Below are 24962 nucleotides of genomic sequence, written 5' to 3' on the forward strand. Positions count from 1 at the left end.
AGTTGTTAACTAAGGATCTTGCTCTTTGAAATATACCCAGTAGTCTTTATGATATGAACTTCTTACTGCTAAAATGATGGCATTATTGACTTGAGATTCAGAAAAAGCCTGCTTTCTGTTCTCAGAAATATCAAAAAATAACAAAGATAATTTAGCAACCTTTCTGCTTGTCGGTATTTAAGACAAAGATATGATGTGTTTAAAATGATTGGGCACACAAATTCAAGTAGTGCTGAAAATCAGGTTGCGTTTGGAACCCTGTCCTCTGTTCTTCACTTTATTTGCTTAGACAGGTGTTTGGTAGTCCAAGATATTACACAAACTCTTTGACAATGACAGATCCTCTGCTGAATGTTATGAGAGTGTTCAGTCAGTTAACTAATGAATCTACTCTTGCATGTATTTTCTCCACTATTAATTTTGTCTGTATGAATGCTTTGCCATAGATTAATAAAACAAAATTTAAGTGGATAAATGTGGAAGTAGATGAAACAAAATCCATGTATCTGTACCACACTTATCTTATTTCTTATTAATGATTCTGTCTATATAATAAAACAATAGCTTTGTTTCTGTCTTCATTCCAGAATCATTCCACATATAAAAAATGTTTCTTAAAGAAATGTTCTGTTATTTTAAAGTGAAGTGTGATAAAATAAATATTTTCCCTGGCTTAGCAGTAAGGAAAAACTTAACGTAAAGAATAGGCTGTTTGCATCTGCAAAACCACAAACTACTAATACAAATTGTTGTGTTGCTTTCTGAAAATACTAGCAACTTCCTTCTGGTGTGGAGCCCAGTTTAATCAATGCATCCTTTATTAGGCATTTGTTTTCCCGAATTACAAGGAGATCATCATTCACGGTAGTGATCTAATGAACCCAAACACAGCAATATGCTTAATAAAGCTACACACAATAAAAGTAGCTCTTTAAAACAGATATTAAAGAAGTAAATTAGAATTGTGATGTAACAGACATTTTGTGTGTGTGAAACTGGGATTCACAATTTTGTATGCTTTATTTTGTGAAGACCATATAGGTTAGGCATGCATCTTTCAGCAATTTTCATAAGCAAGCATAGTAGGCAAGTGCTTTTCTTATTTTTTCTGGGGAAAAATACATTTTTTTTTCAGTAGCTTGAAATCTGTTCATGGTTAAAAGACATCAAAGAAGATATGTACTGACTTAATACCCAAAGTTTATAGTAGAAGCATAACTAGTACAACTGTCCAAAGACTATACTGAGATCTAGGAAATTTCTAATTTAGACATGATGCAATTTAAAGATCGTTATCCCTCCAAAGGTAAGAAATATTGCTAACAACAAGACTGAAAAAGTCTTTTTTTATGACAAAGCTTATTGCAAATGGTTCATTAACAGATATGTGTCATATCTAAATAATCTCAGTGCATTTTATATAATTCAGTTTTTTCCCTTCAGAAATATGTGATGGAATTGATTCATGATTCTTTGTATCTTATGACACTGGAAAAAAAAATCATTGAATTTCTAGCTTTAATGAATTTTTTCTGAAGACTTTTTTTTTTTTTTACCAGACATTTACATAAATATGAAAGCTCTTGTAATGACTGTGCCGTAAAGCATCATAATAATAGCTGGTCAAAGTAGTAGGAAAGTGGGGAAAAAAGTTGAATAGTTTATTTTTCTGTAGAGACTTCCTTGTTTGAAAATTTTACAACCTTTTAGAAACTGATTCTTAAAGATATCTTGTATGCCTCACATAAAAATTTTACTATATTCAGAGATGTTGGTACGAAGCTAACACATCTTGGAGGTTTTTATCTTGTTTCATAGAACACTGACTTGCAATTAAAAGTTGATAAATGAAACTTTAAAGAATACGGGAGAACAATTTGTGGTTCGTGAGTTATTGCTGATCTCCACGAGAGGAATTTCTGATTAGCAATGAGACTAAAAATTTGTGTTGAGATCAATAGATTGTGAGAGGTTAACAGTGACTTGGAAGTAACAAAAACTATACAGCACTGGCCATGCGTCTGCAGCTCCTCCCACAAACATTTCTTAAGCTTTTCAAAAAGAGGAAAAAAAATCTCCCTCTTTGCATTAATTCCAAATCATCGATAGTTCTAGGAATGTTTTTTCATAATAAAACACTTCCTAACATAAAAACAAATGTAGTATTTGTATAATTAAAAATAATGATAAAGTTAGTACCTGTTTCAGTCTCTTTTACTGACAGTTTCCTACAGAAAAATGCAAGGACATAATTAAAAACAAAGTGACAAATTGAAGTGCGGGTAAAAATCACTAGCTTTGAAGTTTGTTACTTCAATGTATACAAAAAAAAGATATTGGTCTTTTCAAGATACTTGGTCATCTCAAACTGATTAATCTTCTCAAAAGTGGAAAAAAAATCCTGTGAATGATATATGGTTTAGCCTAAATTCTCATTTGGGCCTCAAAACAATCTGGGAAGTGAATTTTTGGGAAGCTTTGTCCTACTTTCTTACTCTCTTTTTACAACTTTCTGCATTTGGAAATTATGAAGTAATATGGGACTTCTTTCTTGTGGCATTTCTGACCTGACCCAAATGAAAAATTAAATATCATAAGATAAAATATCTCTTCTGGTGTCTGCTGCTATGCTCTCAGAGTTTCACTGCTATTCTAAGTTTCTGAAGTCAATTAAGCTTTTTACCATAGGAAACACTGAGCTGGCTACTAAGTGTAAGAAGGATTGCTCCTAATTTTATGCTCTCTTGAGTCTTAGATGAGACACAGTTATCCAGCAAAATTTAATTTTGTTTAAATCTGGGTAGCAGACATAATTTTGGAATTCAGATTGGAATCTAACTTAAAGCTGAATGCTTTGTTTTTGTGTTCGCTGCCATTATCTTTCATTCAAAGTGCTCTTGGTTTAATGCTATGAATTAAGAAAAGTAATGGGTGCTGCTTAGTGAATTAATTGAGTCTGGAACAACAACAAAAAAAAATAGCAGTCTGGAATTAAAAGCACTGATAATGGAACTAGCAGTTAAAATCTATAAGTCATCTAGCACTTGATAACTTCCATTACTGTCAGTTGCATTAATGCAGATTTCAGTGCATTACTTTTTATGGAGGACTTAAAGTGAAATCCTTTAGGAAAGCTGGAGAACTGTATCAGTAGCATCAGTAGTAGGTTCTTTAGCAGTTTGTTCCTAAACTGTACAGATCTTCAGCTTCCTGCTAAGCTGATATTCTGACAACTCCAGATAGGGTCATATTCAAGCTGTGTCTGGTGAGAACCTGGAAAATTTGTCTTGGGCTAAAAATATGCTCTGCATTTTGGCACATTTTTAAAAGATGTACTTCAGTGAGTATCAAGATATGAACAAGTGAAGTTGGAATAATGCACCACTGTTCCTAAAAACTGGAATGTATATTTGCAAGAGTCCTGGGACAAGTCTGGTGCTGGCATTTCTATAATGAAATGTAATGTAGAAACCCTGAGGTTCACCACATGTACTTGATATAACTGCAGTAAATAGTATGTAGAGCTCAGGCAACTAATGCAGTAATGCTACATTAGCAGGGTACTTTATATGAGGCAGTATATTTATCAGCTGGACTTATTACTAGGAGAATATTGTTGCTTTTGGAGTAATCAAACTCATGAACTAGAGAGGCCCCTTACTGCATCCTGCTGGGTAGCATGGGTGATTGCATTCTCTACCTTGTGTGTGACAGGACCTGGTACCTACAAGCAACTAAAGTAATGACAAAAGGGATTCTTATATAGTCACTATTATCTTTAGGTGAGAATTTGCTGTAGAAGAATCTACGTTTTCGTTCTATTGGAAGGAGAAATTTTCACTTGCAGGGAACAAGGTTATCATAACACAAGCTGAATGAAGGTTTATATGAAACTCTAATGTATACACAAATGTATATGCAGGTGCTACATAGTAGGTTCTGATATACTAAAAAGTTTTCCTTATTTAAGAATCTTCGATTGATGAGAGATGGGTCATCATAGTTTAAGAAAGCCTCTTTCTGCCATCTCATAGAGGGGTGACAATGCTTCATTTCACCACCTGCAGTTTGGCCACTGGCAGATGGGAAATGGGTCAAACTCTCAAAAGCCATATGTTTGTTCCCAGTGGGGAGCTGAAGGAAGAAAGAATTGATTTAATCCTTATTACTGCAGGAGCAGAAGTGCAGAAGGCCATGGATTTCTCTTAGGACCTTAAAAATTAATTCTAATTAAGGTAGAAAGTGAATTGGAAGGATGCTACAATAGAAATAACTTTGTCCATGCATTTGTATTTCATCATTTGGGGTACTTTCTGCTGGTGCCTGTTTACTGCTAAGCAGCTGCTTCAGCTTTTCCCTGGATTGCTGTTTCCCCAGCTGCTATAACTATTGCCTCTCCCCCTCCCCCTCTCCTCACCGGGCAATGCAGTTTTCTCTTTCCAGCTCAGCTACAGCCCAGCCCAGGCTGTTGTATTGCTCCAGAAGCTGGTCTGACTTGTTGTCATTTCCCTTTGTAGCTCCCGCAGCAACTTGCCCCTGGCCGTTTTTCTCCTCTTGAAGGGATCTTGCTGCTGCCCCCACGCTCCCTCCTGTGGCTGTGTCTTGTTTGGACTGGAGTGGGGTTTGGTGAGAAGCAGTGTAACAGTACTTCATTATTCTGTCTGGAAGCGGAGGAGAAATTTTCCCCCTCTATGTTACTGCATTCCAGCAAGGAGGAAATGCTGACTCTTTGTTTACCTGAGATTGTAGGCTTTGACTCTTTGCTCAGAAACTGCTGTAACCAGTTTTAACCATGGAAAATGGTAAGAAATGATAAATGCAAATTAGGAACGACTGACTTGGTAGGGCAGGGACCTTGCCACAGCCAGAAATGATCCTGGTGGCAACTGAGGTAGCAGTCACACCAGAGTGTGGCCAAAACGTTATTCTGTGCAAGGTCCATGTCAGAAAAGGAAAGAGGCTTTTCAGGAGTCTCTTTTGAAGTGTCCTGTATTGTCTGATACAGAGATTAATCCCTAAGAATTTTTTTTTTTATTTTAAAAAAGTGCTAAAGAACCACAGTTGAACGGTTCTGTCATGTCCTTTCAGCATTTGATGGCTCTTTAGACCTGCAACACTGAGAAGATTTGAAAAATTCCTGATTTTTATAGTGGAATAGATGATAGTGGCCTTAATACCTAGGGTCCTTCTGAAATGTCCTCAGCACTGGTGTTGATGTCTGAATGCATATATGATGTGTGTCTCTATTTGTATGTTATTCTTTTCTTCCACCAGTTGTTTGTTGCATGTGGGGCTAACAGCAACAGTTTTTGCTTGTGATTTTTTTTTTTTCCCTGCTTCAGTTCTCTCTTGAATGTTTGTAAGGCAAGAGTGGAAAACTGTAATTCTTCAGGCTCTAATTTCAACAGCAAAATGAGATGATAAAAAAAGCAAGTTTTGCTTTACGTTATAATTTAACTATTTACATACCCACCGACCTTGTTACTTGCCTTGCTACAGCAGTTAATGCCTTCTGATTTTTCTGCCAATCGCTGTATTCCTCCAAAATTCTTAGCCATAAATCTGTCAGCACAGTGCATGTGGGCACCTGCCCAATGGCTTGTTCTTGTTCTTTACTTGTTCTTGGAGTGTGGTGAAGTAATAACTTCAGTAAGAAAAGTTTGTGTTGAGCAGCAGGTATGCTTGGGAAATAGCTATGTAAAAGCCAAAATTAACTTGCGAAGTAACCTAGTTTTTCCTTTTTTCTTTTGAGGGAAAGAAATATTCTTTATCTCGAGTTTTTATTTTGTTCTTTCTCTTTACCTCACTGCTACAGCTCTATTCATATTAGCATTTGTAAGGGCATTGGTGTAGACCAGACACTAGCATTTCAATCAGTGGTATCTATGTACTACTTAAACTAGTGTAGAAACCAAAGTGGTGAAAATGCTGACAATATACACATATTTCTAGTCATGTTTGATAGCTATGTGCACGCTGATGGCAATCTCACAATGCTTTTTCTGTGCTTAAGCTATGCTGGAATCCTGTAATTTTGAAATTAAAGGCTGGATACCACCCGGGGCAGTGGTCTCTGACTTGCCAAAAGACGTAAGTGCTGAGAAACCACAGAAAATGGTGATAAGTACAGGCTTGAATTTGCAGCCACAGCTGTGAGGCAGAATAGAGAACCAAGTATATACGAATACTCTGAAAAGGTTGGAAGACTTAAAAGATCACCACCAGTAGGACTGGGAAATTAGATTAGTGTGATTTTCCACTGTGCCAGGAGAAGTTCCGGAAAGCATTCTAGTGACAGTGAGTTTTAGCAGGAACAAGGTATGATTAAGAACTGTGTTCACCTAGGAACAAAGTTCAGTATGTTTCTCTTGCATCTCTGAAGACAAACTTGAACCAGTTCTGCAAGTGGAGCATATCAGTCTGCCTCTATTATCCTAACTGGGTCTAAGGATCAACCTCAAAGGGGCTTATGCTGTCTGTTTTGAGCTTATTCCTTTTTTCCCACTCTGAAGTCTTTATTTTTCTTTTATGTTCTCCTTGAAGTTTTGCAAAACTTGCTACAAAGCTTATTTAACTTCATCCAGTAGCTATTTTGTGGTTGTGCAGAGTAGGAATAGGCGGGTCACAGCAATGTTCTTAGGGTGTTGAAACTATCACAGATAGGCATATTGTGCCCATTCAAGTAAAAAAACAATTATCTACAAGACAAGTTACAGTGTTGACCTTTACAAGACTTGTCTACTTGGCCTGGATGGTAACATAAAGGTATAAAAGCGTTTATATGCAGGATACCTGTGTATTGATGAAAATTAACTATATTGACATGAAATTTTCCAGATGGACAATTGACTCAAACAGCTTTTTTTTTTTCTTGGATTTTTTTTTCTGGAAGAGGGTAAAAAGCCTTTTTGAAAAAGCAGGTTTTTCTAGTTTTAAAACAAACAACAACGCATGAGAAATTCTTTAAGATGCTTTAGCATCTTTTAAAGTGTTTGAAAACAATACTTAAAAAGCATGGTTTAAAAAAAAACTTACTGTTGGCAGGAGGCTTATCAGTAAGCCATGGGAGCACTTTTTGCTTCCATAGTTGGTCAGGCAATATTGTGTTGTGAGTGAGATTTAATGGTTTGCTTGCTATGCCTTGCTCCTTGAAATTTCCTTGGAATGTTTCCTATGTATTGATGATCTCTTTTCAGTTGTGTGTACAGCTAGGAAGAAAAAGTGATCTACAGGCTCACAAAAAGTTCAAGATTTCCCATATCACAAACCACCATTCCAGTCTGTGCACTTCTTGACAGAACACTCAATTCCCTAAGATTTTTTCCCCTTTTTTGAAGTATTAAACAAGTTCAAAACTATTTGTCTATTGTCATTGGAGTAAAAACCCTTTAATGATTACAGATTGTTCAACTTCCCCAAATCCACATTCCACAGAAAATACAGCTACAATAGTTACTGTACTGTATTTCATTCTTAACTCCAACCAATTTTCCACATTCAGATCCATTAAACGTTAGACAAGTACGTCATGTGTTGATGCCCTATGAATCTTCTGTAGACTGAGCACCAGTGCCAGTATTGTAAAAAAAGCCCTCCTTCTGTTTTCAGAAGTCACACCTTCCACAAATTCCTTGCACTCAAAAATTGGTGATTAATTTAAAAATCAATGAGAATAATAGCTGTCACAAATAACAGTAAAATTACACTAGTACCAGTATTAAAAAGAAGTCTATAGTTTTAGATTTGATGAGAAAAGGAAGAAAACTTCATGCCAAAGACTTGATGCAAATACTTAGTCATTATTCTAATAGCTGAATAAAAGCTGAATTTCTTGTCCTAGTACCATAAACATTAGGGCTGCTGTTCCGTAAATTTGGTTGTGTAGAGCTCTTAAGGATAAGGATATACAGTGGATTTAGTGCTGTTTGTCAGTCAAGCAGCCTCATTTCTGCACACGCCCTTTCAGACTGTTCTATTTGTGCAACAGACTGCAGGCTAAGTTGTGTTATTACACAAACAGTAGGCTAAGAGCATGCATGCTTATGGGCAGTTTGACGCATCAATTTTTTTGTAAATAATTTTTTTTAAATGTCTTATTTGTAATTTTTTTTGCATGGGTTTTCCTTTATCTGAATGCATTTTTTTTATCATCTGCCCTTATCCTATATTGCACACTTCTGTATCGGTGACTTTATTTGCAACTGTTTAAGGTTGCTAGTGTTTCTTATTAACCTCAATGGGAAAAATAACTAGGCTTTAAGCATGTAAGGGAACTTTGCACTTTGACCATTTAGTTTTGCATAAAGCACATACTTTCCCCCACTTATAAATGTAAAATATTAATTAAAAATAATGTTGCAATTTCATGATTAAATCTCAGTTCTTGAAAGAAAAGCTTTTTACAGACTTGATCTTCCCATGTATGCTCAAGACATTAAAAACAGGCAAAAGTGTACAGATAAAGTCACTTGAAACCTACAAAGTCGTATGCTTATTAGACTTGAATTAATCTTCTAATGTTACTTATCCTTATTAGGGGTGGCTACTTTCTGATCTAATTTGTATTTATTGTAAAATGAATTTCAATTATATTCTTTCTTATTTAAGTGTTCCCATAAATTTGAATTAGTTGTTGAGTAAAGACCTAAAGGTGTGACCCTCTGACTTCTGTGAGTTACAAAATATTAATTGTGTAAATAAATTACAAGTGTAATTACTTTGGGATATGAATGCATACTTTAAGAGAGTCAGCACTAATTAAGTGCAATGGAAAAAGTCTTACAGATGTATTAGTATCGAAACAAAAAAAATCAAAATTTGCTTAAGCGTACTTTCAGAAATTGTCCCGCTTCCAAGAATTATGCCGTGCTGAAGAGAACCCATGATGAGGATCTGTTCTGTTCTTTGTAACGTTAAAATTATCAGAGAATTTCTTTGCCTAATACCTGTTATTTATCTATTTAACACGACAATGCAATATTCTTGTTCCAGTGTGTCCAGTGGATGTCTTTCACCAAAAACCCCAAATCAAGTCATTAGTCAATCTTGATTGTTTTTTAACTATTCATAAAAGGAGCCCTCCTCATTATTGCCTCAAATTGAAGCTGCATGTATGCAGGGTTCTTGTCTTGGGTTTCATGTTTGACTGATAGCTGTAAATTGCTTGAATATAAATCATAAAGATACGAAGAACAGTTTTGTCAGAGAATGACCCATTCAAGCTAGAGTGAAGCCAATTATTTCTAGTGTGAGGGTTTGTTTTTTGTCCTCTTCCGTGTGTTGACCACATGCTACAATGGCAAATAATAATCTCTTGTGTGATAGGAGCTCATTTCAAAGGAAAAAAGCTAAGACTTCTAAGAGATTAATTTGTGTTTGTGTGAGCAACATTCACCAGCTGTTTAATGTCTGAAGTGTTTTCTCTTCACAGCTTTACTGCAAGCATAGACCATGATGCTGGTTTTGTGTGTTTGAGTGCGTGTAATGAAACGTTTTGTCAAAACTGTTAGTTTTATGTTAATATAAACAGATTTGGAAAGAAAAAAATTGGCATCTCCTGACCTGTTTTATATGTACAAACATGAAATTATTGCTTGCAAACTGTGTATATGAGTTTTCCTTTCTTTGCAATACAGCCCTGACATTCTTATCACTTGCACAAATCTGTTGTTATTCAAGAGCAAGATCCACTGCAGAGAATGCTTCTTTCTGCCATGCTGTGACATCATGCTGAACCTTTTTTTTTTTTTCCCTTAATTTAGAAAAACCATATAAATATATAAAGAGCATTCTGAAACTCAGGAATATGAGGAACGCAAAAATTCCTACCTGGCCTTCTCAGATGGATTACAAGGCTGATGACCAACAGCATGTGCTATTACTTCTGAGACTTGTACTTGCAGGACAGCTCTCTACATCCCAACTTCCAGCTGTTTCTTCCCTGCTCTCTGCAGACTTCTGAATGCAGGCAGCCTGGCCCTGACTTAGTGAGGGATAGAGTAGTTCAGATAGAGTAGTTCAAGCTGCTCTTCTGTGTGATTGTGATCTCTTTTCCTTCTCCCTATGAAGGAAGCAAGCAGCGGCTTCCATGGTTCTTTATCTGCAGTTTGAGACAGCTGCCAGCTGAGTAATTTAACCTTATCAGAAGGGAGTTTTCTGAACAATGTCTGGCCCCATTTCCAGGTTGCCTGCTATTACTATTTCTTGCACAGATTTTCCACAAATGAATGTCAACTTTGCTTTTCCCCTGTGCTCAAACCTATACAGAATATCTTGCAGATACTTGCTCTCAAAGGACAGCAGTTCACTTTTCATCATTGTTTCGTGCTGTACTTTATTGAAGCTGAAACTGCAAAACAATCCAGAGATGTGTCAAACCAGGCAGTTGTTTCAGTTTCTTATTTTTAGTGGTAAAGGAGCAATGTTATTATGCCTTGAGCCTCCTAAAAACTTCACTGTTTGAGTAACTGGCCTAGTATTTTAAAATAGCATTTTTCCCCCTTGTTTGTGTTTATGTAGCCACTATAATTCTATTCAGAAGGAAATATCTCTTCCTTTCACTGAAGAGCATCTGCACTGTACATTACTCACATTTGTTTAGCCTTTTGGCTATTGCATTTTTGCTTGTGTTTATAAAGGGCTTTAAAAAAAGCAGCAAACATCAAAATAATAATAATAAAGAAAAACCAACAAAAACACCAGGGAAAAAAAAGCCAATATTTTACAACAAGTTATAGTTATAGTATTCCTACAGAATAAATGACTAACTGATCAAAAAAACTCTGGTTAAGAGAATGGAGCAGAGATTACAAGACAGACTCTTACAGGCTCTGAGAAAAGGCTTAAGAAGGCACTGCTTCAGTTTGGAGAGGCTTGCTGATGTCTGTAGGGAAGGCACTCACAATTTTGGTACTTATGAGCATCCTTGAGGGTAGCAGGTTTTCAAAAGACTATAATGTACGTACGTTTTTGCAGAGTAGTAAAATGTGCAAAATTTCATTGTATTTTCTTTGTGCCATACTGAAATGCCTTTGCTTAGTCTTTTTTTTTTTTTTAACTTTTATTAATGCCAACTTCAGAACGTGCTTCTGGCTATGGAAAGATTTGCAGGGACTGTTAGAATCAGGATGGTGGGGGGTGTTAGGTTGGACCTGGTGATGATATGCAGGGACAGAAGTGGATAAATACTAAAAATTTCAAATAGTTGTTTAATTTCTGATGGTTATCTTGACCTACAATTTTCCTAGTGCAGCAAAGCAACTAGGGGGTGAATAGAAAAATTGGTCAGTATTGCTCAAGTTCAGTAAGCATCTTCAAAAGTCATTTTATCCTCTAGAATTGATAATCTCAAATTCTGGGAGCACAGAGGTTTGAATTGTATTTGACAGAGTCCAGCACGTTTAAGATGGATCTGCTTAAATTTAATAAAAGCAACAAAACAAAATATAACAGAAATGGCATGACAGAAAGAATGCTGTAATTTAAACACTACCTCAAACTCCTTCTTCCAGCTCAGAGTTAGATGTCTACCTCCTCAGTGACTCATGACTTTGTATTTAAACAGAACTATTTTTCTGTGTTGGAATGAGAGGTGATGACTTCTTCACACCACGTGCAGATCGTCAGAATAGAGGAACGGTTAGAATCAATTTCTCAGGAAAATATTCTAAGCATGAAGCTCTAAGAAGTAGGACAAAAGATTTTGTCTTCAGTCTCCTTTGGGTTGTTTAAACTTTCAGCTTGGAGAACTCTTCTTGTGCTTCACTTAGCTCAGTGTATATTTGGTTATCACACCTAAGTGAAATGGCTCAAAAAATGGAGCTCAGACTGCAAGGCAGTCACCAGAGGATAAGCTGCTTCTTGGGAACTGGGAGACCTAGCTTTGTATGCCTGCTCTGCTATGGGCATTTAAATCTCAGTTCCCAAGAAAGCGACTTATATCAACTTTTAACCGAAGCCTGAATTTAGAAAATAGCCCTCACTTAGCCTTTGAAAGTTTAGATAGATTTTTGACCACATCCACTGGAGCACGTGCCAGATGGAGGACACTGGAGAATTTGAACATCCTGTTGGGATTTGAGATGACCACTAAGCAGCTGAGCATTGTACGGATTGAGGTGGTTAAATATGTGCTCGGGAACAGGAATATAGCTGTCTAGGAGACCTTACCAGATGTTAAGGATTTCAGACTTCCCTTGAGATGGGTTAGTTTGATGATGTAAATTAGCAAGGTGTTAGAATTTGTCACCTGAATAAAGGGACAGATCTTGTAAATATTACTTAAACAAAAGTCTACAAAGTACTTTGCGCTGAATCTCTTAAACTTCCAAGGGGTATGGAATACTTTGGGTTAATATTAATGACTATGGAATTATTTTTGCTATATTTTCTTAATCTCAGGCAACAAAAGTCAAGTCATCAAAATGCTTTTGCAGCCAGAAGCAAGTATGATGATCCCATTTTGTTTGCTTACTGACTTAACCTTTTTTGTCTATGTGGGTGATAACTAACTTCTCACCTCTGACTAGGAACATGGTCTGACAGCTTGGAACTGATTTATCTAAACTCTCTATTTTGTTGGGGTTTTTTTTTGCTTCTGCTTGCTATATCCAGTGGCATCCATGATGAGCATTTAAATATGCAGTAAGGCATTGATCAGGAGCATTTTATTGTAGAGCACAGGTGGCTCGATAATAAAAAGGTGAAACTGGTGAAACAGCAGGAAATTAAAATACAAAACAAAAAAAATATATATATTTGTATCTGATTTTGCTGCATTAGGATTTCCTGAAAGAACTAGCTAATCAGTGGTTTGCTGGTAAGGATGCAAAACGTGGTCTGTTTAAAAAGCAACAACCAACCAACCAAAAAAAACCAACCCAACAAAACCAAAATCCAACAAACCACGAAGAAACAAACAAACAAAAAAAAAGCCCACACATGAAACAGAACGAAAAAACTGTTCACTCCTCTTGTTGTAACAAGCTTTGACTCTTGAGGTGATGTGATTGAGCAAGCTGTGTCCTCATGGGCTTGGGTTTTCAACTTTGTAAGTAAGATAATCACTCTGCAAAACACTCACAATACCATTGTTAGCCCACCTGCTGCCCCAGCTGCTTCCTGTACTGTGGTTATATTGCTCAAAATTAGTTAGTGTTTCCTAATGTAAACTGGAGAGCTTTGTGAGATGCAAGGTAATGATGCTTGATAGCTCTGTCTGGAAGTGGAATAAATTTCCTTTCTCGTTGTTCCAGAGGAAGAGTAGAGCTCCTAGTGCACGAGTGGCCTGAGGCCTGCAGGCACCACAACCCACCAGAGCTGGGCCACCTCCCTCCTAAGCTGACTTGGAGCTTGGGACCATGGCTTTAGGAACTCGTTCAAGTAGCTGACAAAATGGAGCTCATGTGCTCCTCAGGTATGATAGGTCACAAGATAGGGAGGTCTGGGAAAGCACCTATCAGTGCCACTGGCAAGAATTCAGTCCTGCAGCAGGGCATGTGTGTGAGCCTCTGGTCTGTACGAACCAGCTAATGGGTGACTGTGGCTTGCTGCCCTCATGAGGGTGAGCAGCTCTGCTGGGAGCAACTGCCAGCAATTTGTGATGCAAAACTTCTGAGTCTGGAACGCAAAATGCATCAAGACTCTTCATACCGGCTGCAAAGAGCAATTGACAGTCCTGTATCACTTGTTATGCAAACAAAAGCTGAGGCAAAGACAGCTGATATAAATTCTTAATGTTTAGCCATGCCAGCATTCTCTTGTTTGGTGTCAGTTCAGATCTTGTATTGATTGCATGTGCTTTTTCCCCAAGACAGGGTCATGGTTCTTTTCAAGACTGTGAGTCATTCTTTGCTGTTATTTTCTGTAAAGCTCAATGGAAAAGATCCACCGTGCGGAAGAGAAGGTATAAATCCTTCATTCTGAAATCGATTAAACTGAGCTTGTAATATATATATATAGCGGTTGTGATTTGACAACAATCACATGGTATGTCATAGCAGTTTTACAGGATCTGCAGGCAGATTTGCTGTTTCTAGAATCATATTTATATAAACAAGTCTGTAGCTCAACAGAGATGAAACTGTTCTGTGAGACAGTGAATTTTTGAGTGCTTCCATGTCAAATGAACAAATGCCTGAGAGAATGAGAAAGGATTCTTAAGTAATGTAGACCATAGCCATACAGTGTATGACTGTAATTATAGAATATCTTATAATGCATTTGAAATGATCACAAATATGTGTATAGAATTTTCAATCTTTCAAAATATTTTGAATTGAACAGATGCATTCCATGAGTACGTCTTACATGAAAAAAAATATTAAGTATAATTGTAGCTTATTCTTTATGGAATTGTTGTTGAAGTTAAGTTCTGTTAAATTCAGTACAAGTTGTTTTCCTCTCCTTTTCTGAATTTGTTTCTTGACTCTTAAATAAGGAAGTGAGAAGAAGTGGAATAAGAGGTCTAGTTCCCTGCTTTTGTTAGGTTGTATTTGCATGGGGTGTAATATATGTACTAACCGTTCCTATCCTTCTGACTCTACAATTCCGGAAGCAGAGAGATTCTCTGCAATTATAAACTGCTTATAATAAACACTTCTTAAAACTTATTTTCAGTGTCAGAAACTCTAGAGTACTAATAGGCTGATTCAAACCAGGACGAGGAGCGACTAAAGGAACTGGGGCTGTTTAGTCTGGGGAAGAGGAGGCTGAGAGGAGACCTCATTGCTCTCTTCAAATACCTGAAAGGTGACTGCAGCAAGAGCAGGGCTGGTCTCTTCTCACTGGTGACAGGACAAGGGGAAAGGGCCTCAAGTTGTGCTGGGGGAGGTTTAGGTTGGATATCAGGAAAAGCTTCTTTACAGAAAGGGTTGTTAAGCACTGGAACAGGCTCCCCAGGGAGGTGGTTGAGTCACCATCCCTGAATGTGTTTAAAAACTGTTTGGATGTGGTGCTCAGGGACATGATTTAGCAGTGGGTTGTTAGAGTGGTTAGGTTGTGGTTGAACTTGATGATCTTGATGGTCTTTTCCAACCTGAGCAATTCTATGATTCTATGACACACTGTGTGATGATCTAAATGATGACATTCGCAATAGGCCCTCTTGACGCTGTCAGTCATGTTGTATCAGGTGTACTTCAGGAAAGAACATTAAAAGGCTTTTTTTGGAGATGATGCTTTCATTAACTGTTTTCTGAAGTTCTGAAAAAAAAGTAGTACTTAGAAAATTATTGGACTATTTTCTTCTGCTTTGGTATGGTATATTGTGTCCAAAATTATTTTTTTCCTAATCCAAGCAGTCTTTGTCTTGGAAGCCTAACACAAGTAGTACATGGAGATGTTCACTAGTTTGATCCAAGGACAATTTTTAATACAAGTCATTTTTTTAATTTTCCCATTACATTGATCACAGTGAACTTTCCAGCTATGGAAATATAGAAAGATACAGAGAAAGGGAGAAAAATAGATAAATAATAAAAAGCTACATTTCATTTTAAAGTATCTTCCTTTCAGAAATGCTTGAAATGCTTTGAAATGGAATTTTCTCTTTACAGCAAAAGAAAATATTTCAGAAATGCTACTAGATGGAAAAACCCATTATTTACAAAGCAATATGTGTTTACTCATGAATGTGTTCACTTGATGGCGGAGAGGGATTATAGAAGTAAGATGGCTTTAGATGTTTGGAACAGCAATGACAGTAAGACAATAATTCTTTAAAGCACAATTAGAAGGACTTGGATGCTTATTCTCCTATTAGTTCAGCATTCTTTGCTATAGCGTTGCGAAACGTGGTGTGGCCTAGGGGTTTGAATACTGAGTACAAAAATTCATGCTTCTGATGTAGCAGTTAAAAGCAATTCAGAAGACAGTCTCTGAAAGTCAGTCTCCTGACAATTTCATTTCCTAAGTAGTTCCCCAGTTTTAACGGTATTAGATTTTTCAGATGTTTGGGTGTAATAACTTTCATCTGGTAAACTTATATCTTCCATTCTTGATCAGCAACAGGCAGGGAACCCCCATTTTTCTCAGTAGTCTGATCATCATGATTAATCACTCTTGTTATTAGAGACTTCTTTTATAATTTGAACTTGTCAAGCTTCAAACTTAGAGTCCCAGTTCTTCTGCTTTTTAATAGGAAGCATGTTTTAATATTTTCTTCCAGACTACTGATGAAAATGGTAAATACTACTGGGCATTACACTAACCCCTGTGGAATCTCACTCAAAATAACCCTGCCTTGTTTGATTCTCTACCAAATGCTTTGTCCCAGGGTCCCTCAGGTATCCACCTGCTTCTTAATGCTTTTTAGTGTATTCTCTATTTCCATTGAAAATATTCTACCTGTTATATTAGTGTTTAGCACAATGCTTAATTAAAAATCTTATCAAAGTTAAAGTGTGTTATAAATTCGAACTCATGATCACTAGTTAATAGGTTATATCTGCAGAAAACGGAGCCAAACCTGTTCCCGAAGTCCTAGTAAAAATGAGTGTTTTCTCATCCTGCTTTTAGTAGGCTGCAAACAAAGCCTAACTGGAACAGATGCGTGTAATAAATGTTGTTGTTAGTTATGCAATCTGTTTTTCCTTTGTTGTTCTGATGCCATAGTTGACGTCACCACATGTTTTTCAGTAATGTTAAACAGGGCGAATACCTGCTTCTGGTGCCTGGTTTATCCTCTGACATTTCAATTCAGGAGGGAAATCCAGAGTAGGGGAAAGACCTGTTTTCTTGCTTAAAAACCAAGACAAAAAGACAGGCATGGCAAGTGCTATATTTAATTGCTATATATATATCTATCTGAGTATGTGTCTTGCCTTGGAAAAAAAGTAGTGAAGGCACTGATCATCCTGGCAGGATTAACTCTTCAGTCTGTTTTAGCCTGAGGAAAAGTGCAGCTGTACCCACAGATGAGTTTTATCTTTGCTTTAGGGGTCTGTTGCTCTGGAGGAGTTGTGTTGTCTCTGTCCCAGAGCTGTAAACAGTCACGTAGATGTCCTAAGTCTCATTTATGACATGCTTTGGAGATGAGACCAATGTCTCAATTATGAATGGGAACATGAAATAAATTATATCTGGAAGGGGGGACGTAAAACTTTCATCCTTCTCTTTTCCTTCATCTCACGTCCACATCCTATGCAAGATAGGAGGGCTCTAGCACTGTTCCCCTCCTCACAGTAAGCCCGACCTTGGGGTTGCTGGGCCCCCAGTCTTCCCACAGGAAACACTTCTATCTAGGCATGTAGGAAGTAATCAGTTCAGAAGGTGGGTAGGTTGTTAGGGGAAAACTTGCATTATTTCAGCTTGTTTTTTCTTTCCTCACTAGAGAAATACATTTCCTATCTCTGAGCCTGTCATGCATGTATATTTAGAGATGACTGGATTTGTTTAACTAGAATGAAACTTAAGGCAGCAGAGGGATGGGAAAAAACTGTCACTGCACATTACTTTAAAGAGCTACTGTTTTAATTAATGTTTAATGTTAATATTCAGTACCATCCATTATCTCTGGTTGACAAAAAGCTAGTCTCTATACTGATGAAAACCGTGAGATGGTAAAGCCACAATAAATGCCAGTAAGTTAGTGCCAGTTGCTATCATTCTATGTTAAAGCATAATGATGCTTTCACAAACAGCCAGAGATGCTTGAAAGAAGGTGTGCAATAAAAATTATACACGCAGATGCCAAGCTTTACCTCTTCCTTTGGCATTGTTACATCCTTAGAATTGTTTAATGTGTATATATGTGTGTGTATACATATATTTAAAGGACAAAAGTTGGCTAGTGTTTGTATAGCATTGGTCATCCAACTATGGCTAAGCACTAAATGGATTTGACCAGTTTATTGCATTTTTGTATTTTGTGTATGTGTTTCAGTGACTTACATGGAGGGACTATGTGAGTGAATTATTCCAGAATATTCACTGAGCTTTTACCTTGGTGTAACTCAAAAGGATTGCATGTCTTGTGTATCCAGGTATACTGTGATTGCTTTCTGCTACATGTATTGAGACTTCATACCCTTCTATGACGTTTTTCCATACTGATGTAGCAGTGAGTTAGCACCTGGCACATTTTTGTCTGGTAACTACTCAATACCTCTAGTTAATTTTATTACTTAGTTAATGAACATCCAGGATGCCATGAATCCAGAGTTTGATATCCACATAATGTTTGTGATTAAAATAATTTAAAGCTACTACTCCGGAAGTTTACTGATTGGAAGATTTTATTGTCAGATCCTTGCATGCTTTCCTTCTTGCCTTGGCTTGTTTGTTTGTTTGTTTTAACACAAGTGAAATTAGTTCCTTCATTTCTCTTTAACATTCATTCTTTCTACTGATGACTCACTTTCTCCTCAGGATCAAAGTGTAACTAATCTAGAAGCTTTAGCTATTCAAGGAAGAAGTATTAAAGTTTGAAAAAGTGTGATTAAGTATTAAAGTAAAGAAAATGATCTTGACAATAGGTTCAACAGCTTTGTAACACAAAGTAAATCTTCTCAAGTTTCTCTTTAAAGATATTACTCAAAATTTCCAACATATTCTATTGTACTGTTCATCTTTCTGAATTATGTTTCAGGCTGAATTTAGCTGAAGTGTGTTTGTGTTCATTTTGGCTATTTTATTGCTGTGTGTGCAATCAGGTTAGAGTACAAAAAGAACATCTGTTTTCAAGAGACAGCAAATCCCTTAACAAGAAATGAAAGCAATGACATAAATTTAAGATGGCTGAAATAAGACCACATTTCTCTGAACTGAATCTGTCCATTAGCAGAGCATGTTTAATTGTTAATAAGGTAATATGCATTATATCTAAGGAATTTTTGTTTCTCAGTGATTGCTGAAAAAATAATTATTCATTTTGATGAAGATTATTTCTAGCTGGATACAATTTAAAAGGGAGATTTTCATTTGTCCTGAGCAGAAAGAGACTCAAGATAAGTCTCAAGGTATAAGGCTGCAGGGTCCCAAACTATGATGAAATTAGGACATGCACCCTGAACATAGTTAGAAGCCAAAGGCAGATGAGTAGAAGAAAACACGCTCTAATGAGAGGTGTTAGATGAGATGGGTGCACTGTAACGTGGACTGCTTGGGCTTGATTCAGTTGCCAACAGATGTATGAGAGGCCTCAGAGCAGCACCAGCTCTAATGCTTTTAGCTGACGAGGGCCTCACCAGACAAGGACAGACCGTCCTCTCCTGGCATATACAGATGGTTCTGGCAAGTTGTGCAAGGCTTGTTGTTGGTGTACATGCAATTCATAGTGCTAGACGGAAAATATGATTTCAGCAAGGATTGTCAAGATCTTGTGGAGAGGGACTCTCTCCTAGGAGAGAGCTGCCTCTGTCCTAGGATGTCCTGCTTGATCTCTGGCTGGAAGATCAGATTTCCCATAGCTCGTGTGTCACAGCTATCAGTCTCATGCAAATATATTGGATATTAGAAGGGTATGGGTCCTAAGTGCTGATATTCTAATGGATGAGCTGTGGTTCCTCAAGTCTAATGGGCTGCAACAGCTAGGGCAAATAACTGTGACTTAAGAATTACTGGATATTAGGTTGGCTTCCAGGGGAGTTTAAGACAGACTAATTTTAGGAGTAAGAAATTAGTTCAAATAGAAATGAGCATAAAAACAAAGGGAAGAGACAGAAAGCTATTTAGCTATTGATGTTTAATTAGTCTTGCAACAGTCTAAACAAATTGTTGATGTCACTGATCGAAGCACAGGAATAACTGAGCTTGGATAAAATCACATGGGGAATTTTCAAAATAATTTCATAGTTCAAATTTATTGTGCTTTTATTTGGATTGAAACTTTACACAGTGGGCATGCTTTCCAAATACATTAAGTAGCTTATTGCTGTGATAATTAACTGTTTTGCTATCAAAGGTGAAAGCTCTTTGTGAAGTGACTGCTAGAGTTGCTTCTGAGACTCACGTACTTGTTGTTTTCTATCCTTCCGCGACTGTTCCTTTCTTCAGTTACTTATTTGTCATACCATTATAGACCTTTCCTTTATGCAAGAAGTAACCATTTAGAAAAGAATTGTTCTCACTAATGAGAAACTTAATAGTAGATTTTATAACTAAGTTTTCGCTATGTATATTTTCATGACCTGTGTAAAGGGATGTGAAGCTAGTTTGTGATATCATTAGCAATCTGCATTATAGTGTTAAGGAGGATACTCACTCACAGATCATAACACTATTACATGATGTCTACTCAAAGGAACAGAGATACAAGTACAAGGATCATGAGATGGCTGAAAATGAACACAGTTAAATTACAGTGTCAAGCAAATTTAGAAACTGTGTTTGCAGTTCTGGTTCTTTCTGGTACTCCAAGGAAGGAAATACCTAATTTTGTATGCAACAGACTTGTAAAAGATCTGTGTAAACTTTACTGTCATGGTTATTTATTAGTCTTCATGTAAAGCATTATATCCCTTGATATTAGGTATAGCCTTCCCAGTCAGCTCCATTATAAGTGACTGGGATTGTTTGCAGAAATTGTCTAGAATATCAAGGACAAACACTGAATGACTCGTATAATAGATTCCAGTGATTACCCTTTTAAATTCATTTATTGAGTCATTCTGGATTTACCTTATGAGATGACATTCTTAAAAATACTCAGCATGGTTCTAATCCTTCTTGTCTGACAATAAAATCTTCTGAGTTCAAAAGACATGGATGAATTTAGTACTGGGTGCTTCTTTAAGTGTAAAAATGCTTTGATGCAGCCAAGTCCTCAGGCACAAAAATAGATATCACATACAAATTAAGCTGACATTTTATATACTTGAAGTAGGCATGTGATTTGATATTTTTTAGAATTGCTTTAGCATAGTCCAAAATTGGCAGTCAAAATAAAAAAAATTGAATAAAGAATTAAAAAACAAAACACTGAAATCTCTGATCTAGAGCTGTTAACATTATAAGGTCTTGAAAATATAAATCTGAATACAGGAATGATTGAACTTATGGGAAAATCTTTGCATTCAGGTCAGACAATAAAATCACTATGCTAAATCCTGGAATATAATAATTTGATAGGAATAAAATAGTTTTGAAAATTGGCAAAGACAGGATGACTTCCAGAAATAAATCCATAATTAGCAAACTAGATGAAATTTATGACATGTGCACAACTGCATTCATATTCCCAGTTTAGTTCAAAGCATATATATATGTTTAAATTACAAAGCATATCAGAGTAAAAAGGAAAAAATAATTTACTAGTATTAAGAAGGATGGAGTTCAGATTGGAGGAGCTGAGAGTTACTTCCGTAACTTTACCTTACTTCTAAGGGATGCTTTCCTTCCAGAAAAGAACCCTAGAAATAGTTGCTGCTTAGCAAATATATGTCTTCCATTTTAATTATTTAATAGTAGTGTAACTGGGTTGCCCTTTGTAAATTAGGTGTCCCTACCTCTCTATTTAACATGTGCTACTGTGTATCACTGCTGCTAGAGGGTGAACTCAGCCTGGGGAGTGGAGGTAAAAACACTGTATGTTCAGAACAGCAGATAGTTTGTTTTTGCCTTTTTTTCACAGCAAGTTGTTTGCTACCTGGAGTGCTTAAAATCCCTGGATATAACTGGGCTTCATTTTGTTATCTACAGTGCATGCTGAAAGAGTTATTAGCTTCAGGGTGCATTAAAAGGAGCATGGCTAGTAGATCAAGGGAGATGATCCTCCCCCTCTATTCTGCCCTGATGAGGCCTCACCTGGAGTAGTGTATCCAGTTCTGGGCTCCCCACTACAAAAAAGACAGGGATCTCCTGTCCAGCAGATGGCCACAAAGATGATAAAGGGCATGGGGCACCTCTCTCATGAGGAAAAGCTGAGTGACCTGGGTCTGTTCAGCCTTGAGAAAGGAAGACTCGGAGGTGATCTTATTAATGTTTTTAGGTATCTTAAGCATGGGAGTCAAAGAGATGTGGCCAACCTCTTTTCAGCAGCCGGTGGGGACAGGACAAGGGGAAATGGCCATAAACTTGAGCATAGGAAGTTCTGCGCCAATGTGCAAAGGAACTTCTTAACAGTGAGGGTGATGGAGCACTGGAACAGGCTGCCCAGGGAGGTTGTGGATTCTCCTTCTCTGGAGATATTCAAGACACATCTGGGTGCCTACCTGTGTAGGCTGCTGTAGGGGGCCTGCTTTGCAGGGGGGTTGGACTAGATGATCTCCAGAGGTCCCTTCAAACCCCTACAATTCTGTGATTCAGAAACTTGCACTTGAAAGCATGGAAGTGAGAACAAGGAGAGGCAATTTGCCTATTCAACAAGTTGCAGAATTGGGAATTGAATTAAGGTATTGGACATGGCTTGTTCATCATCTGAATGAAGAAGGTAGATGAGCAGTGCTGTAAGTGATAGCATTGTGAGCTACTTCACGCATTGTGAGTACTTTCCATATTGCAGAAATCCCTTTGTGATATGTGTTCCTTATCACAGCATGGTTTTGTTCCTTCTGAAAATGCTGGTTAGTGAATGAAAACAAGCTTGGGAGTGGCAACTATCTTATTACAATGGCCATCATAAATGACTACTCTAAGCTTAAAGAAGTTCTGAAGTTGTTACAAAAAACCATAGTTTTCATCCCCAAACAGAAGCATCTATAACTCCTGTAAAATCAGATTTTCTCAACGTAGTGGACAAACAGATTCACTCATCCCTGATGCAGTTTGCATTTGCTTTGCAAAATAAATTTAAGACAGAAGCATCTGTTCCTTTTTAAAATATCATCAAAGGGTGTAGTTACAAATTAGAAGAGTGATGCAGAAAACAACCATGTCATCTTAATTTTATCAGATTTTGGCATCTGCAAAGAAAATTACCTTCCCAACAGACTGTTAATCTCTCTTTCCCTCTTAGCTTTTCAGTGTTTTCAAGATTTTTCTGGAAAAAATATTATCAGTTGTGGCAGGCTCTATAAATAGCATTTCCTTCCACAGCTGCTGTGAACACAGACATTTCCAGCATTTTCCTGTTTTCTGCTGGTAGTTTCTGGCAGCTGGAACATCCATGTTTGTTATTTGCTATTACTAGATTCCAGAAATTTTAAAGCTCATTGCAGCCTTTTCTGCATTTACAAGGTAAACCATGAATCTTCTTCTTTTTTTTTTTTTTTTTTTAAGCTTCCCTGTTCTGGAGCCCTGATTGTTGACCTAGAACAGGTAAACTTCAGGGACCTGGGAAGTGGTTGCCCTCAAATTTACTTCAGCTGCTGGTTTGAGCTTCTGCTCCTCCTTGGATAAGTTGATTATTCATGCAAGATTCTGCTCACGTGTTTCCCAAACAGTAAAATGAATTTACATGGACAACGTGGATGAAAAACAAGATGCCCAGAATGTAGTTTAAGTAGACCACAACTTTTTAATGAATTACACTTGGATGCTCTCTAGTTATAAATTATATAGTACATATTGTCTCCTTACAATTCAAGTGGTAAACCAATGGTTGTCCCATTTTAGAGGGGAGGACCTAGTCATAAAATTGAAATTACTGAGCTGAAGCTGTTTTTACCAAAACAGATTGAGACATGGATAACCCAAAGATTTGGAAACATTTGTTTTCTTGTTCAAACTGTCAGGCTGCTTTTTTCTTTTTCTTTTTGTCCACATCCCAGGAGTAGTGCTTTAGAGCAAAAATGTGTTTCAGTCAGTACCATATAGTGGTAAGGTGACATAAAAATCCTTAGGTATGACTTAGCATGTTCATCACTGTCCTCGTAGATTTAATAGTCCTCATATACCTATACTGCCATTAATTTAAAAGCTACTAAATTATGTCTCCATTGTGTACAGGGTAACATCTTGTATGAACTTGTTGAAGTAGAGATATGGTCAACCTCACAGTATTTCTCTGAAGTCTTGTGTCTACTTCTCAGGCATGTAAATGTCCATAAAGAAAGGAGGAAAAAAATGCAGATGCAAATACTTTCTACTTTGTAGACTGGTTGCATGATAGAATGACTGAGTTTTAAAAACCTTTTGTTATTAAATAGGATCATTTTTCATGCTGCTTTGGTTTTGGGTTGGTAAGATTCTACATAGACTTTTTTTTTTAAGCTATACTTGCAACTCAGTGAATTGACTACTTGTCAGGAAAGAGGTAATAGGTGCTGATATCATTATTTATAAAATATATGTCATTTAAGAAGTGAAAATACATTTCCATACTATGAATTTAAAAGGATCAGTGGAATTTTAAGCTGGAGAAAAGATAGGAGCTTCAGTTCAGAGAAAGTAACTTAGGTCCATCACCATTTCATATGCACTAATGGTTAGTGAAGTCACATTACTGTATTTAGTGGCAATAGTATGAAACATGTAAATAGGAATTTGAGAGTTGATTAAGTAAAACTGACTGTTGTTAGATTTTTGAACTAAATGTGCTCATTCAAAATGAAGTTGTATTTGAATTAGACAGATTTTGTACCTTTTTATCTGTGTGGCTGGTTTATGATACTTGTATGATGCCAAGGGTTTGCAGAGCTGCTTTGTGGGGCAGGCTGGTCATCAAAGCTGAGAACGCAACCCTCCTGCAGTGTGTGAGGCAAGGGAGACCTAAACAGGGATTCACCATGGCCTCAGTGAGGACCAGTGTAAGGCACTGAAGGATACTGAAAGACCAGACTGTATCTCTCACACATTTTGTCCAAGTTAAATTTGCTGCAATCAGTGTACAATTAAGGATTTTATGACTTTTCTTTTTCTTCCTTTCCTATGTTCTGTATGAAAGCATGCAGAATATTGGTTTTCCTGTATTTTCTGTCTGCCTGATCACTTTTCTGAAGGCTTGGCTATTCTACATGCATGAGTAAATAACAGGCTCAGTCTGAAGCCCCACTTCCAGGACAAATCAATTCCTCATTTTCTGTAAGAGAAAATCATTGTTGTGTTTTTTTCTTCCATATACCAGTGATTAAGGAAATCTTAAACGA

The 24962-nt window shown here is 37.0% G+C and overlaps 1 protein-coding gene across 3 annotated transcripts in view; it reads left to right on the forward strand.

Moving 5' to 3' along the window:
• AKAP6 (A-kinase anchoring protein 6) overlaps positions 1-24962 on the forward strand; it is a 322203-nt gene that overhangs the window by 58468 nt on the left and 238773 nt on the right. Inside the window, exon 1 of one of the 3 annotated variants that reach the window (XM_021402798.1) lies at positions 4612-4802. The exons of the other annotated variants lie outside the window; for them this stretch is intronic. The gene's annotated coding sequence lies outside the window, so the exon portion shown is untranslated. Of the gene's footprint in view, positions 1-4611; positions 4803-24962 lie in introns of those variants that run through there. 3 annotated transcript variants of the gene reach the window in all.

Source organism: Numida meleagris, chromosome 6, assembly GCF_002078875.1.
Source record: "Numida meleagris isolate 19003 breed g44 Domestic line chromosome 6, NumMel1.0, whole genome shotgun sequence".
Classification (NCBI taxonomy): domain Eukaryota; kingdom Metazoa; phylum Chordata; class Aves; order Galliformes; family Numididae; genus Numida; species Numida meleagris.